Raw genomic sequence first — 17,680 nt, 5'->3', positions numbered from 1 at the left:
AATGACCAAATTGTATTGAGGGGGGAAAACCGTAATCATAATTTTTGCATCATTAATTTTTAGTGCCCTTTTCATGTTTTCATCACATTTGACAAATTTATTTTAATTTATTTGAGTTTTTTTCTCAGTCTTTTTTATGTCAAAATATTTGCTGTCATCTGTGTGGCCAAAAACTCAACACTAATCAAGTATAAAAAAATATAATTTACAAATTTTTCTATTAAAAAAAAACAAATTTGATGAAATTATTAAGAAATATTTTTGGATTAGTTGATTATTTAGGGAGGGCTGATACTTTGTTGTGTTAAACATTTCCGTTTGTAAGAGATTAGAAATTTGCACGTTTGGCACTAGAAATGAATTAGAAAAATGTTTGACATTTTAAACTATTTCTCTATTTCTTTTTATTGTATTTTTCCATTTGTTGGAAATTCCTTAAACTATTTGTTTAGTTTGATTCGAAGGACCATTGCATTGTATCTGCGGTACAAAGGACCATTTATTAGTTATTACTTTGACTTAGTTACAAAATGATTTTCATATTATTTTGTATAGATAATTTCTTCACAAGGTTCGAAGGACCATAAACAAATTGATGAATATGAATATTAATCGGTATGAAGGACCATTATATGCTTTGATTTGGTTATGAAATGCATATATTTCTTATGAATTTGTATAATTTTTTTTCTGAAAAATCGAAGGACTATTAACAATAGTAACAACAGGATACATTTCATAAGTGTGTTTGCAAAATGTTCTAAACAACTTAACCAATTCGACATGAAGAACCAATCGATTCGAATGGTTCGAAGGACCATTACAAAATTGTTTTATAAGGTTCATTAGTTTGATCGCAAAATGTTCTTTACAAATTGACTTGATTAGTTTTTTGGTATGAAAGACCATTCAATAGCCATCCCCTTAACATTTTGTATAGTAAATAATAGTCAATTATTAAAGTTTAAAAAAAAATATTTTAACCCTACAGCTTTATGAACAAAATCAAATTTCAATGTGTTAACATTTAAGTGCTGCCAGATTTACCTTAGTTGTTTTTGTTAGTTTTTCTATTTCAATTCTATGAACGATTGATTGTTGTTTGTTACATATTTTAATGATTTTGGTTTAATCTTCTTAAATGTCCTACATTTGCATATTTTGATATAATTGATGTTTCCGCAATAATAAAACATTGATGAGCTGTAAAATAATTTGTCGACATGCACACATATAGCAGTAATTTAGAGCATCAAATGGGCGTAGTAATAAATATAAAAAGAGGAGGATTTAACACATGATCAAAAATTAATATATTGTGATTTTGTTAGAAAAATTTGTTTTATGGTATTTCAACAAGTTCTAAAAGATTTATAGATGTGATAGCCGGTTCGAAGGACCATATATCAAAATTTACTCTTATATCGTCTGAATATTCTCTATTTTTAAAATAGATGCAATAGATTCAAATTAATTTGTATATTCTATAAAACTACAATCTCATTTCCTAATAACTTCAAAAAAAAAAGAACATAAAAATTACTTACAGAGAATGACTTCAGATGTAGTGAATTTGGAAACAAATTAAAAGGACATCAGTCCTATGACAAGCCTGTGTTAAAAAATAATCACTTCCTTAGGTCTTTTTCAGTACTTCAATGGAGTAAATGCCATTTCCTTTTCGCTTCTTTGGAAGTTCTTTTTTTGCTAGGCAACTCAACTCTTTTGCAGGTACACAGATGAAGAGGAAATAATTTCCCTGAACTAACTTAAGAGATAAAGATTTCTGGGCAAATATTCATTATATAGATCTTTGATAAAGTATCTACACATTCATATTCGCACATTTTATCACATCTCATTAGAGAGTTTCTGTTCGAAGGACCATTTATGGCTCAAAGAGTTGTGAATCTATTTCAGTAATTCCTATATCATTTACTTGATAAGTTTCGAAGGACCATTTCTGGCTTAAAGATTTGTGGATATATGTATATCGCACATTTAAATTGTTTTTTACTTATTGTTGACAAGCTTTGGTTCGCAGGACTATTTATATCTTATTTGAAAATAATAGTTAAAATTTCATCCTTCTTTTTAGATATTGTGTCACGTTTTCAGTGTTTGTTTTTTTTTTTTCATTCAAACTATTTGGTACTAATTGACAATTTTATTTATGATTTTTCATCAATTAGTTAAGTGTACATCAATATTATTGTATGCGTATTTAAAATTTGTTTGTTTTTTTTATTCAATATTTTTTTCTATTTTATTATTGTTTTATTTATTCCTCTCAAAAAATTAATAAAATATTTACTATAGAATAAAATAATGATTATTAAATAATAAATATTAAAACCTGTCACGACTTTTTGTTTATTAAAAAAAAGTACATCAGCAAAAAAAGAGCAAACAATTATAGAGGCATATTGTTTAATTTATTATTTTTTAAAATCTAAAAAAAATGTATGAATAATTTATTATAAATATTTTAATAAAAATGTGGATTATAAATTTAAAAATATATCTGAGATAAAATTAAGCTGCTGAAATGTAAAGTTCAAGGTAAAAAGCAATTAGTATAAGTTTTTTTATTTTATTTAAGGCTCGAAGGACCATATATGTGAAATATATAGAATATTATTTTTTATATTTAACAGATGAGTATCACAGTAAAAAGAAGTGCTATAACAAAAAATTTTACTATGAAAATTTCGAAAGATCATAAATAATATAAGCTAAATTAGGTACGAAGGACCATTTATATTATAGAAGGAAATTTTGTAAACCTCAAGCTATACATATATAATAAATCACCCTCATTTATCTAAGCTTTGTGTTAACTACAAACGATATTTAATATGTAACACAACTTTTTCTAAACTTCCTTTGACAACTTGTTATGTCATTTAATGTTTGACATCATTTAAGATAAATCCTCATTTAAATTTAACTGTCATCAATTATTTTTCTCAACTTATAATTTTTAAAACTTTAACTATTCTAACATTAAACTATTTATCATAGTTGATATTTTTTGGTTAAACGAGCATAAAGATGCGTCACTAAACTAAAAGCCAAAAAAAAAAAACGAAAACTTATTGTCACAGAAGCATAATATACAACAAACTTGTGAGTTTATTACATCAACTGTTTATCACAACTTTTAGTTGATAATTTATCACAGTTTTGTGTGTGTACAACGATTTTTTTTTCAAAACTGTCTTTATAACAATGTTTAATGTTGATTGTTGCCAACTTTAGCTGCCGTTTTTTTTTGCCATTTTTTGTGGTATTTTTCCTATGGGTTTTTTTCTTTTAGTTTTTACATGAAGCTCATGTTTTTCTCTTGTTAAGCCAACCAATCATTTTAATCTTTTTTATTCGAGCTTTATAATAAATTAATTTATTAATATCCCACTTTTTATATAAACATTTACAAATTTCATCGTGTCATTTAACCTTTTTGTCAAAAGTCACAGAAAAGATAACATCTGTATATAAAAGGCAAGAAAAGTATTTTTTGAAATAATATCTAAAAGAAAGATATAAAAATATCTATTAAGTTAAAATAGCAGAAACAGATTTCTTTAAAATAAAATATATATTTCACTAGGGACAAATTTTCCATTAGAATTATTCTCTAGCGACAAATTATTCTCTAGATTTAATATTTTGAAAAACATTATTCCATTAAAACAATACATTAGAAACAAAGTTTTCTATCGAAAATTTCATAAATGATCATTTTTAGTTATAAAAAACTTTCAAGCGTAAAATTTTTTATAGAAAAATCTACTAACGACAAATTTTTTATAGGAAATATTATAAAAAATACATTTGTGTTGCATTTTCTATAGAAAAATTCATTAGCAACAAACTTTGTTTAAAGAAAAGTACATTAAGAATAAGCTTTCTTTAAAAAACTTTATTAGCGACATAGAGGACAATTTTTAGTTATCGAAAATTTCAAAGGCGACAGGTTTTCCTATAGAAAAATTAATTTGCAAGAAATTTTTCTATACGAAAATTTATTATCGTAAACTTTTTTATTGAAAAATTCATGAACGACAAATTTGTGAATAGAAATTTTATAAAAAATTCAATTGCGACACATTTTATTTAGAAAAATTTCCTAAGAAAATTTGATTAGCATCAAACTTTTTATGGAAAAATTCATTAGCGACAATTTTTTTATAGAAATGTTTATTAGCGACAAATAAAGTGATTTTAATCAAAAATTCATCTGAGGCAAAATTTATTGTAAAAATCATTCATTTTCTATTGAAAATTTCTTTTAAGACAATTTAATCTAGAGGCATCGACATCTTTTTTATAAAAAAAAGTTTAAAGGCGACATTTTTATTTTTTTTAATATAAAATTTTGTTAGCAACAATTTTTTTTAAATAAAAAAATCATTAGCGACAATTTAATGGAATAATGAATGACAACATATTGTAACGAACATTTCTTTAGAGACAAACTTTTCTAATGCTAAATGAATATTGCGACAAAAAATTAAATTTTATTTAACAAATTTTTAGGAAAGATAAAGGCGACAACGTGGAAATGGAAAAATTAATTCGCGAAAAAATTTTCTAAGGAAAATTTCTTTAGAGATAATTTTTTTCCAAAGAATTGCAAAATTTTTAAACATTATAAATATTGGAAGAAAATTCAATAGCGATCACATTTTCCAAGTAAAAGTTCTTTGGCGACAAATTTTTCTAATGCTTAATAAATTTTGCAACAAAAAATTAAATTTTCTTAAAAAAAAAAAAAATATTCTTCTCCCTACAACTTTTTGATCAAATCAATTAATAACGAGTACAACATACTTCTTATTGTTGTCAGTGTCTGTGTGTGGCACTTAGTATATTTGTGTACTTTAATGTTTCTTTGTATATGGGACAAGTGTTGCATGTTGCCATTATTTATTATAATCAACAACAACGACACAATTAAGACCCCAACACAGAGATAAAACAAAAGCTGTGTAGAGTAAAATTAAAAGAAAAAAGGAAAAGAGGAAGATTAATTTTTATAAATGAAACTTGGCAACCAATTCAGACATTTCAAATGGTTTCAGCTTGTTGATTTGCTGAAATTTTCTATACAAAAAAATCAAAAAAGAACCTAAACAACAGACCCAAAAAAATAAGACAATATAAAGACACACCGTAACAAAAACAAACACTTTTCATTTAACACCATCACAAATGTCATTGTACTTGAATGCAAAAGAAAAAAATACACTGAAAGAAATTTTTTATGGGTATTCACTTAGATAATACTTCTGCATCTTGACTAATGAACTTTTGAAAAATTATTTTTATTTGCTCAGACATTTGACTGATGATTTTTTTTTTAATTTGAATATACTTTTTTACTAGTGTATTTTTAAAACAATCAATTCCCTCTTCAGTCGTAAGTATCATTTTATCTATTTCTAATGTCTTGTTTATGTATCTTAAATATTAAATAATTACTTAATTATTTAAATATTTCATTTTTTTAACATGTTACAACATACCATTGTATAATTTTATATTAAATAATTTTCACTTTAATTTTGTCTGTAGAATATAACATCTTTTTCATTACTTTCCGTCTTTTTCTATCTTACTGTAATTAAATTTTTGTTGGCATTCGAAGTCAATTTTTATTTTTTTTATAATGTTGAAAGCATTTAATTTATATAATTACATTTAATCCTTACTACATGTGAGTCTCCTACATGTAAATGCAATATATTTGTAGAAATTTTTTGGAAAATTTTTAATAAATATTTAGATACAATTCTCTCTCTCTCTCTTAGATACTTGCTACTGACAGACATACATATGTATGTATGTGTTTATGTGTTTCATTAATAAATTAAATGATGAGTATCACAATTTTCATAAGGAGCTGGTTGTTTTTGGTTGTTGTAATTGTGAAATATGTTCGCTAGAAATTAATGCACTTGTCTTTTTAATAACAAGCTATGCTACAGTGGGATGTTTATGTAAAAAAGGAATATAAATGTGGCAATATATTTAATAGCAAATAGTATGTGACGAAATATTATACAACTATGAGCTACATTTGCATTGAAATAAATTTATTCGGTTTTTTTTTTTCAAAAAATATCATTAGCGACAAATTGTTCTATACAAAATGTTATTGGCGACAAAATTTCGTTAGCCATACTTTTTTCCATAAAAAATTAACGACAATGTTTTGTATAAGTAGAATATCATAATGCTCTTTATAAAAAATCCTTTGCGACAAATTTGTCTTAAAAAAAAGTTCAATAGCGTAACATTTTTCTATAGAAAACTTCAATTGCAACAATTTTTTTGAAAGAAAAATGCATTAACGACAATTTTTTTATAGAAAAAATATTAGCAACAAATTTTTCATAGAAAAGTTAAGACATATTTTATTTGTAGACAAATTAATTGACAAATTTTCTATACAAAAGTTCAGTAACGATTTTTTTCCGTAAAAAAATTCATTAGCGACATATTATACACAGAAAAGTTTAAAAGCGACAGTTTTTTTCTATAGAAAAAATTCATTACCAACAAATCTATAGAGAAATTTTTTAGCGACAAAATTGTTTATAAAAAAAGTTCAATCGAATAACATTTTTCTATAGGAAGTTCAAAAGCAACAATTGTTCTGCAGAAAATTTTCTTTAAAAAAGTTTAATTAAAACTTTTTTCTAAAAAAAGATAATAAGCGAAAACAATTTTAATAGAAAAATACATAGCGACATATTATTCTATAGAAAACTTAAAAAGCGACAGTTTTTTTCTATAAAAAATTCATTAGCAATAACTTATTTTATTGAAAAATTCATTAGCGACAAAATTGTTTATACAACATTTCATAACCGACATATTTTCTATAGAAAATTTTATATAAAAATTATTAATAAAGAAATTGTCTGTAAAAATTTTTTTAGATTAAAATCTTTAGAAAATATATCAATAACGACACATTTATCTATGAAAACATCCTATAAGCGTCATCTATCTATAGATACATTTTATAAGCAACAAATTGATTTGTAAAAATTGTATTAATGATTCATTAGCGACAAATTTTTCATTATAAAAACTCATGAGCGACAAATTTTTCTATAGAAAAAAAAAGCGACAAAATTTTTCCATACATTTGTTCAAAAAATCTCTCTAAAAAAATTAATTTGAAAAAAAAAACTTCTATTTTTTACTTTTTTTATGTGAAAATGTTTCCCACTGTTCCATTCTATTTAATATTTCTTATGTTTGCACCAGGTTTTCCTAAAAATATAAAAGAAATATTAAAGTGCATCAGGCATTACAATTGGCGTGCCCAAACTATGGCAACATCACTAAAATATAACTAAAAAAGACGTGTTAAATAAGAAAAAAATTAAAGTAAAGCAAACTAAAAGAAATTTGTGGTGCAACAACGTCTATTACATTTTGGCTTAATATTCACTTTACTCCTTGATTTTTTTTTCATCTACATACATTTTCACCCTTTATCCTGTTGTCTACCTTTCTTTTTTAAACAAAAACGAAAGAGTTCCCTGTCATCATCATTCTTGGTCTGTGAGTGTAAGATTTTCATCTTTACTCTTGTTGTAAAGTGCTAGAAATTAAAAGTTTCTGCGATGCAACAGCGTAACAACAACATCGAAGAAAGCAACACAATTTTAACCACTTTTGCTGCATGCGCTCTATATAAAAACATTTTAACACTTTTTCGTATTTTCTTGATTTTAGTACTGGAAAATGTTGTAACAGTTTTTTATTCTTCTTTTTTTTTGGTGTAACAACATCACTAAAAACTATTTGTGTTTTTTTTTTCTAACGCTAACAACTCGTTTATGTTGTTACGTGTGGCACGTTCTGTATACTTTTAATTTTTAAGTTTCTTTTTTTAAATATCTTCTTCGTCTTTTCTCTATGTTTTAGTTGAGTTGTGTAACGAACTTTAGGTTTTGTTACTGCTTTAACTTAAACCCAACAGTACGCACTTGAAGTTTTTTATAGCCCCACAAACGTTAAGTCAATTATTATATTGATATTTATAAGCGACAAAATTTTCTATTGAAAAATTTACAAGCGACAAATTTTTCTGCAATTAAAAATTAATTTCAAATATATTTTAAAATTATCTTTAATTTTTTTAGAAATTTTAAAACTTTGTTTTACAAATTTTTTAATAAATTTAGTCTTACTGGGTTTTTACTTATTTATATATCATTCAGCAAACTCACGCAACCAACGTTAAATTTATTAATTGTAAAACCAACACAAAGATAAATTATATTTACCTTAAGTTTATTCCTTAAATAAATAAAATAAAAATCTAAAAAAAAAAATAAAATAAAAAAAACAACAACATGATACTAGAAAAGTTTTCTTTCAACTTGTACCTGGTAAAGTTTTGTAAACTGAGAGTTTTCTTAAGTTTTGTTTGGTTAAGAAATTTTTTGATAATATTATAACTAGATTTAAAAAAAAAAAAAAACAATCTTTTTAACAAAATTAAAACAAGAAATCCCTACAGGAAAGCATGGAAATTTAGAAATATTAATTATACACAATAATTCTTTAACAACATATTTTTCTTATAGAAAACTTCTATAGGGAAAAATATTTTTAAATTTATTAGTGACTATTTTTCATTTCAACCAAAATGTATTTGTTATTAAAGTATTTTACAGAATTATTTGACAAAATATTTTTCTACAGAAAATTCATTAAGGGAAAAAATTCATTAAGGGAAAATGTATTAGTGAGAAATTTTAATATAGAAAATCTCTTTTCAATAGAAAAGTTTTTATATAAAAATCCATTAGCGACAACTTTTTCTAAGAAACACATTTGCTGTATTTTATTTTATATATAAAATTTATTTGCAACTATTTTTATATAGAAATTCATCAGCCTCAACTTTTTCTATAGAAAATTTTATTAATCATAAATTTTTACATTCAAATTAATTTGCTAATATTTCTTATATAAAAAATAATCAGCGACAATATTTTCTGTATAAAAATCCATCAGTGGCAACTTTTTCTATAGAAAAAATCATTAGCGACAACTTTTTCTTATATGTAATTCATAAGCGACAGTTTTCAAATTTACAAATTAATTTAAAATTATTTTTTATATAAAAAATTATTATAACGACAACTTTTCTTGTCATTAAGATCATTACAACAAATTTTCCTACAAATGAATCACGCAGCAAAAATAAAACAAAGTAATTCAAAAAAAAATAACATTTATCACTACTTCAAAAATAGTGTTATTTTTGTGATTTTTTTTACCTTCTGTGGAAGTAATCTTTATTGACTTTGAAAGAAGCGAAAAGAATTCGATGTTGTTTAAAATTGAAGGCATCTTTTTTTTTTGTACTAAACTTTTTTGAATTTATTTGGAGTTAATTGATAAATGCGTGTAATTTATTAATTAATGTTAATATTATTTAAGTCAAATTAATTGTATTGTATAATACTACAATTTCACTTCCTAATAACTTCCAAAAAAATAACATAAAAATTACTTCCTGAGAATGACTTCAGATGTAGTGAATTTGGAATCAAATAAACAGAACATCCCTCCAATGATAAGCCTGTGTTAAAATAATAACTTCTTTAGGACTTTTTCAAAACTTCCATGGAGTACTACTTCTTATTCGCTTCTCTGGAAGTTCTTTTTTTGCTGAGCATAAGCGATAATTTTTCTTATAAAATCTTCTATTTTTATGTAAAAACTCTAGCGATAAATATTTCTATAGAGAGGTCATAATTAAACTTTAGATAAACTCATTCTATATAAAAACCTCCCAAACGATATATTTTCCTATATATGTAAATACTCATAAGCAACCAGTTTTTCTATAACAAAAATTAATTGGTTTATTTTATTTCCTTTATCAACAGTAAATTTTTTACTACAAAAAAAAAAACTGATCAACAACCAAATTTTAAGCTCTTTATTGTTGTCCAACTTTTTGCACTTTTTTCAACAGGTTCGTCCAAATCCCTTTTAAATCTTTTATTAAAATTCATTCACTTGTATAGTCATCGAATTAAGTTTACGCTTTTTTTTAAATAAATCTTAAACAAAATTACACAATTTGTTTTTTGCACTTGGAAAAAATATAATCCCTACCGCTAACAATATATAATGGAAAATGATTTTTTTACAATAAATCCTTAAAAAATAAAAGATATATTCCAATTAAAATAAAACTCTCAACATGTTGGTAGTGCGTATTGTAATCAAAAACTGAAAGGAAGGTATTATTTTCATGATTTTCTAAGAGTTTTTTTATAATGTTTTAAAGAAAAACCTTTCTAAATTTTTTTTAACATTAATGATGATTAAATTTGTTTGAAATAAAATAGAATGGTATCTTTTTACCGTTGGAAACAAAATATATAAATACTCTTTATTTTACATTTAAAACAGTCTAAATTAATTGAATTTATCAGCAAAAAAAAAAAAGAAACAGGGAACGGTTTTTTATAGATAAAGAACAGAAGAAAAAAAAAAAAAAAACAAATGCGTAAATGTTTAAAGAATAAAAGAGTATTGTCAATGAATTGATATAAAAGCAAAATCAATTTAATAAAATTAAGACAACTAAAGGCAAAGGTAATTTGCCTGAATGTTTTTTTCTTTAGATATTTGATTTCACTAATGGAAATTGGGTAATTTTTTTCTTATTTTCTTCTAAATTAATTTAATACTTTTATTTACATTTTAGCACTTCATTTACTGTAATAAACTCTTTGTAACTTATTGACTCATTTTTTTGTCATCTAAGACTCAACATATTATAATTTTAAATTAAAAGTATTAAAATGGCTATAAATTTCAATTATACAGTAATAAAAACAGCCTCGAGAACATTATTGTAGATATGACTTAAAGAAATTGTGAAAAGAAACAGCAAGTGCTACTTTGTTTACTTTAAGACAAATCATAGGCCTCGACATTATTCCAAAAAAAAAAACTGTATAAATTTCAATAAACATTTGATATATGACTCGTTTTATTAAATTCCAGCAATTTTAAAATGGGCAATGCGTCCCTTATTTTGAGAATGCTATATTTCCAACAAAGAATTGGTTAATATCATGTTCTTATATAACCACTTACTTTTCACTACTTCTTACTGAAATAGCAAAGTTGTGTTGTTGAGAGTAAGACAAGAAGTCTAAGTTCGTATTATGTGCGAACAATTTTTTTTAGTTTTAATAACAAAATAACTTTTTAACCCCTTACTTGTAAGTACTACTGTAAGTAGTTATTTGTTAGCAAGCGTGCAATGTACTTGTCTCTAATGTCATCATCATGTTAGAAAAAAATAAATTGTGTGAACAATTTTTGTTTGTTTTTTAAACAAAAAAACATTTTAACTCCTTATTTGTAAGTGCTTATATAAGAAGTTATACTTGTTAGCGTGCGTTATTGCCTCCAATGTGATCATGATTTTAAAATTGTAATGAATATAGCAGAAAAAAATTTTTTGGAGCTTTAAAACTCATTACATGTCATTCAATTTTTACTGCGTATAATTTTTATAATTTTGTTTAATTTGTTACTTTTACGTCCCCTAGTAATGCAAATAGTGGTCAAATATCACTCTAGTATTCCTAAGTAATCTAGAGTGTTTAATAAAAGCTTTTTAAAAAAAAGCCATACTATTTAAAACCACTGCAGTCATACTTTAACGACTCCATTTCGATTGGCTTAGAAGTCTACAAAATTAAATTAAATTTTTTTTGCTCAAATGTGAACTCGAATAATCAAACAACTAATCTTATTTAGCACTTTAATTCACAAAATGCAATCTATTATAGAGTCCATTAACCATTTGAGAATTGCCGATATTTCTTTAAAACAAAAATCATCTTGACAACGCAATCGCATAAATACTTATATCGCAAACCCCATAAAGAAAGAAAAAATACTATTTCGACGCAAATAGTCCATATTAAAACACAGCTAGGGATGTGTTTAATATGTATTTTCTTTTAGTACAATCAAAATGAAATTACTGTCAGTAGCAAACAGTATATGATGTACAGAAATATAGAAGAAATAAATTCAAAACAAAGCAGCAAGAAAGAAAAATATTTTTGGCGCAAAAACCGCATAAATTCTTAACAAAAAGATTCATATTCATAAAGAAGGCGGAAAATACAGGTTGTGGCCGAATGCGAGGAACTCTAAAGAAAAAGTTATTAACTGTAAAAAATAGGAGTTCTTTTTTCCTACTAAGAGATCAACACCGCCGATTTTTTTAAAATTACCAGACGTTTTTTTGATATATGATCGGCGTAGGAATCTTAACTTATTAATTAAAAAGATGTACAGATAGGTTCTTGGCTCTGTTATGGTTACTTTTTTATGTTCCCTCCTTATAAACGACGTTCTTTTGACAAATGGTCGGCATAAGAGTCTTCACTCAAACGGTTCTTATCTCTATAATGGTTACCTTTGCTATGTTCCCTCTTTGTAAAACACACTCTTTAATTCCACTGCTGATAGTCTTTATGTGTGTCGGCGCAATTTTGACATATTGTCGGCATAGGAGTCTTTACTCTCTAATTAAAGCGACTTTCAGGAAGTGCTTCTTTAAAAGGGCTTATATCACTTACAGTTCTCTTATTTAGACTCTTAAGCACTTACAACAGACGATTAAAATCCTCTACAGTTTTATTTCAAAAACGCCGTTTAAAAATGCGATCAGCACGGGAGTTTTCAACCTACATATATAGGGAGCTCTCAGTAATGTTTAAAATATTTAAATCTTGATTTGTAAATCTTATACAGATTTATACCGATTTAAGAAATTTTTCAATTCAAAAAATATATTTGAAATTTCGTTTAAAAATTTATTCCGATAGACGTCTTTGTGTCATATAGACCTAGAAGTGATTCTTAAAAATTTGTAAAAATTTTCAATCGTGCTCAAACAAATAGTTTAGAAAAATGCAACGTGAAGTTTTATATAGGATTTTTTTGAAGACGGACAGACATGTGTGAAGCGTTATAGAAAGTCATGCCAAATTGTTTGTAAATTTTTTAGAAAGTGTATTTTCACTACTTTTTCTTCTTATTATTTTTGAATCAAAATACAAAATGTAATTTAATTATTTTTAAAGTTTTACTATGATTACAAAGTATAATGGACGGAGAGACCTACGAAGATAGCTTAACGTGACTAATTAGGAATCATTGGATCAATGATTAATACCTTAAGAAATTGATTGAGGAATTAAGCGATAAAATGATAGATTTAAATCTAAATAAAGCGACTTAACACACATACCAATCTACAAGATATAACAGAGGATGGACGTCCCTGAATTGAAGCTAAAAGTAATACCCAATAAATTGTTAACTAAGACATAAGATACTTTTCTGTTCATTATTGCTTTACAAAAACTATATATGTATAATAAAAAATAAATCAAAATATTTTCAAAAATTCCAACAAGTAATAAAATTTTATATGTTTTTTTTACGAACACAATAGACATCACTAATTTGACCCACAAAGAGATACTTCGTTAAACGGTAACTACTGAAAAACCAATTCCGTATGCCCTCCTACTTCGTGTACAGTCAGCTATTTAACAACAACAAAAAAAGCGCCAAATTTAAAATGTAGGAAGTTGTAGTCAACAAAAGGCGAACAAACAGAACATACAAAAGGAAATATTGTAAACAACATTCAAAAGAAATCATTCCCTTTTTGCCCCTTTGACCTCTGTTTCAATAAACACTAAAAAACTCAACAGCAGCAACAACGACACGACCATCAACAACCACAAACAGAGTTGCCAAATAAAAAAAGAAATAAATTTTAGTTCTTACAACTTTTTTTTTTGGGAAATTGAAAAAAACTTGACATTTTGCTAACTTTTATGATCAATCGTCATTTTATTGTCCCTTACGGGCTGGTAAAGTAACCAGTTCTATTCCCATCTAAATCTAAGGACAAGTTTGTTTTAGCCTTAGGCATTTTTGAAAGTACATGTTTTGAATAATTTGTCTTTTATTAGATTTTCAATGATTTTTCCAAAAATTAAATTTATTTAAAAATGTTTATTTTCTCTACCCTGGCAACACTTACCATCTCACAAAGAGCAGCTAAAATGAAATGAATTTTACGCTTTGTTTTTGCTTCATTGAAAAAGTAGCAACATATGTTAAAATAAAGTAAAAATACACTCAAAACAAAAGAATTGAAACTCTGCAATTGAAGCAATTTACAAAAAATACAAGAGTTTTTTATATAAATTTTTAAATACTCTCAGTTAAAAAAAATCTTAAAGGGAATGGATCCCTTGCATATATAACAAATGTTCATAAGCCATTATTTTCTCACTATAAGAGAGCTCATTACGATATTTTGACGGCAAATATATTTTTAAACATTTTTATTCTATCTGCAACATATTTTTGAAAGTCTACACTTTCTGTTCATTACAGGAAAATTTTATTTATAATGAACAAAGAAACCGTTTTTTTATTTAAAACAAAACTCAAAAAAAAAAAAAGAAAAAAAAACAAAGCATACAAAACATTATAGCAGCATTAAAGCAATTAAACTATTAGTTTATTTTTTTCTTCTTCTATGAACTAAGAAAAATTATTAATTTTTAACAAAAAAAATCTTGTTTGTAACAACAAACTTTATCATTAAAATTTTATACTCAGAATAAATAAAAATTCCATCAGCTGCATTGAAACTTTTATTTTGTTTATTATAAAACATAATAAGAGTTAAAAAAACAAATTTCCTTCTTTTTGGCATTAAATGCTGTAGAAAAGAAGAAAAAAGTTATTATTCTACTTTATACCAAAAAAATTTTGTTTCTTTTTGGCATCACTTGTTGAAAAATTATTTACAAAAACTATAATAAAAATCTCTCAAAAAAATTGATGAATAAATTAAAAAAAAGAAATAATGAACAAAATCTGTAATTAATATTTTGTAAAGTTTGCAAAAAAATGGAATAATTAAGTTTTGTTAAATGAGATTTGTTGTTTTACAAGAAAGTAAAATAACAAAATTATAATTAAAAGAACTCAAAGGCTTGTTTCTCAGTTGGAATTAAATCTTATAGAAAAATTACAAAACAATTTTTTGACAATATATTTGGACTAAAATCATTATTACATATAAAAAAGTACAACCTTTCAAACATCTAAATAAAGAAAGTTTAAATTTAAAGATTGACAATTTCTAACAAAACAACTTGTTCTCAAGATCTTTTTAAATACTTCTAAGATTAATGGATCAACAGATTGTTATATCAATATTAGGGGAAATCCATTGATCGGTAGATTGTTAAAAGATCAGTTAAACAATAGATCTACAGATCAATAAAAAGCAAGAGGTTGTAATCAAAAGACAAATTGAAAACAATTTAAAAGATCAACTGCTCAGTACATCTCAAAATCAGTAGATAGATTGATTGAATAATAGGGAGATAATGTGATTGATAAAGAACTCTAAAGATCAAGAGATCGATTAATCTAGAACTCACTAGATCATCTAATTATATATCTATCGAAAATCAGTAGATCGATTGATGATAAGAAAGATCGTGATGTCATTTATTGAGAACTCTCAAGATCAACAGAAGAAATCACGAGCTAAATAAACAAATTAATAGACAAATGGATTAATAGAATAGATTTACATATTTATAGATACATTTAACAAGAGATTGATCTACTTTTAAAGATCATTGTAACAACAGATCAATGATAAATAATCAATATAATAATATATTGATAGTTCAGTTCATTATTATTTATAAATCAACGAATGGGATTGATCATATTGCAAATATTAATCAATTTAACTAAAATATAAATAGACTAATAATCAGTAAATAACAGATTGTGATCGTGAACGATCAAAACAAATCTACCATTGACTTATTGATCAGAGTATCAGTATACTAATCAATGATCGGTTGATTAAATGATTAATGATCAATAAATCTTGATCAAAAGTGAGATTGACAAATGAATAGTTTGAAAACAAATTAATAGATCAATTTAATAAATCTCAAAATCAGTAGATAGATTGATTAATAGGCAGATTACTAACTACGTCCTAAAATCAATCGATCGTTTATTGAATAGATCAACAAGTCAATACATAAGTAGGTAGATTGATAAAAAGAACGCCTTATATGTATGTTGACACATAAATGTACTGCAAACATTGAACTTTAAATAATCACACTTTTAAATCGTTTTATTTTTATATTTTGTTAAAACATACTCGTTAAATTGTTAAAATATTTGTAACATATATATTTCTTTTGTGTAATGCCAAACAACCATTTTCCATTACTACAACCTTTAATTTATTTTGTATAAATCCTTTTAAATATGGCTTTTAAAATTTAATTAATTTTCAATTTTAATACCATTGCTGCTGCATTTTTATTTGCAGAAATTCTCATGTAACATACAATAAATATCAATAAATTATTACGTGTAAATATTTTATATGTTTTGATGCAGACAAAAACTAACTGAACAGTGTCAAGTAAAAAGTAAACGTCTGCAGCGATTATAAACGTTTTTTATAGTTGGTTTACAATTGTATGAAGTACTTCCAAAAGAATAATATTTAGAACCACTTCAAAAGTAGCACAAAGTGAATTTTTTATCATCTGTGGAAGTGATGTTTTTTGACTTCCAAAGAAGCGAAAAGAATAAATTTTGTTTAAAATTGAAGGTATATTATTTTTGTACTGAATTTTTTTTGAATTAAACCCATTTTATTTTGGAGTTGATTGATAAATGCTTGTAAGTTATTTATTTATGTTATTAGTATTTAAGTCAAATTAGTTGTATTCTATAATTCTATTCACTTCTTAATAACTTCAAATGAAGAACATAAGAATTTGGAATCAAATAAAAAGGACATCCCTCCTATTTTTAAATTCTTCTTCAAGACTTTTGCACTACTTCCATGGAGTAAATTCTACTTCTTTTTCGCTTCTTTGGAATTTCTTTATTTGCTGGGTTATTAATAGATCGACAGATTTATAGATTAATATTATAAACGATCAGTTGATCCATAGATCAAGCAGATACTTGCATCTGCAAATAAACGGACCAGCTGATCAATAATACGAGAAATTAACTGATCAATGATTAGATCAAGATCGATAGTTCATATAATGATCGATAGATTTATACATTAATATATCGAAAGTTCTGTTGATATATAGATCAATAAAGATATTTCTATATCAAGAGGATCGATGCATCAGTAGCTTTGATTAATTAACTGATCAACGAATAACAATATAGTTCATATGATTACTAGTAAGATAGATCGACAGATCCTTTAAACAATAGATCGATGGATTAAAAATGTTTAAGAGATTTTCGATAAAATGATCATTAGAAATTTCGTGTGCTACTTGATTAAAACATATTGAATTAAAACATTTTTATTACCCACTATACTTGCAATAAAACTATTTTATTTCAATATATGTATATATATATGTATGTATGCATTAACTGCATACATACACGTATATACGTACGCTTGTAAAGCGTATAAATTTTTGTTTAAATAACTTCTATAACATAAAAATACCCATAAATCTTTTATAATACTTGCATTTTTTAT

At 25.0% G+C, this 17,680-nt stretch overlaps 1 protein-coding gene across 16 annotated transcripts in view; it reads left to right on the top strand.

Moving 5' to 3' along the window:
* The window catches only part of LOC111679859 (homeobox protein 5), a 278,845-nt gene that overhangs the window by 147,897 nt on the left and 113,268 nt on the right, over window positions 1-17,680 (top strand). The window lies entirely within an intron of this gene.

This window comes from Lucilia cuprina, chromosome 5, assembly GCF_022045245.1.
Source record: "Lucilia cuprina isolate Lc7/37 chromosome 5, ASM2204524v1, whole genome shotgun sequence".
Taxonomy (NCBI): Eukaryota; Metazoa; Arthropoda; class Insecta; order Diptera; family Calliphoridae; genus Lucilia; species Lucilia cuprina.
Note: the sequence above shows the minus strand (reverse complement) of the source record. Positions and strands in the feature narration are given on the sequence as shown.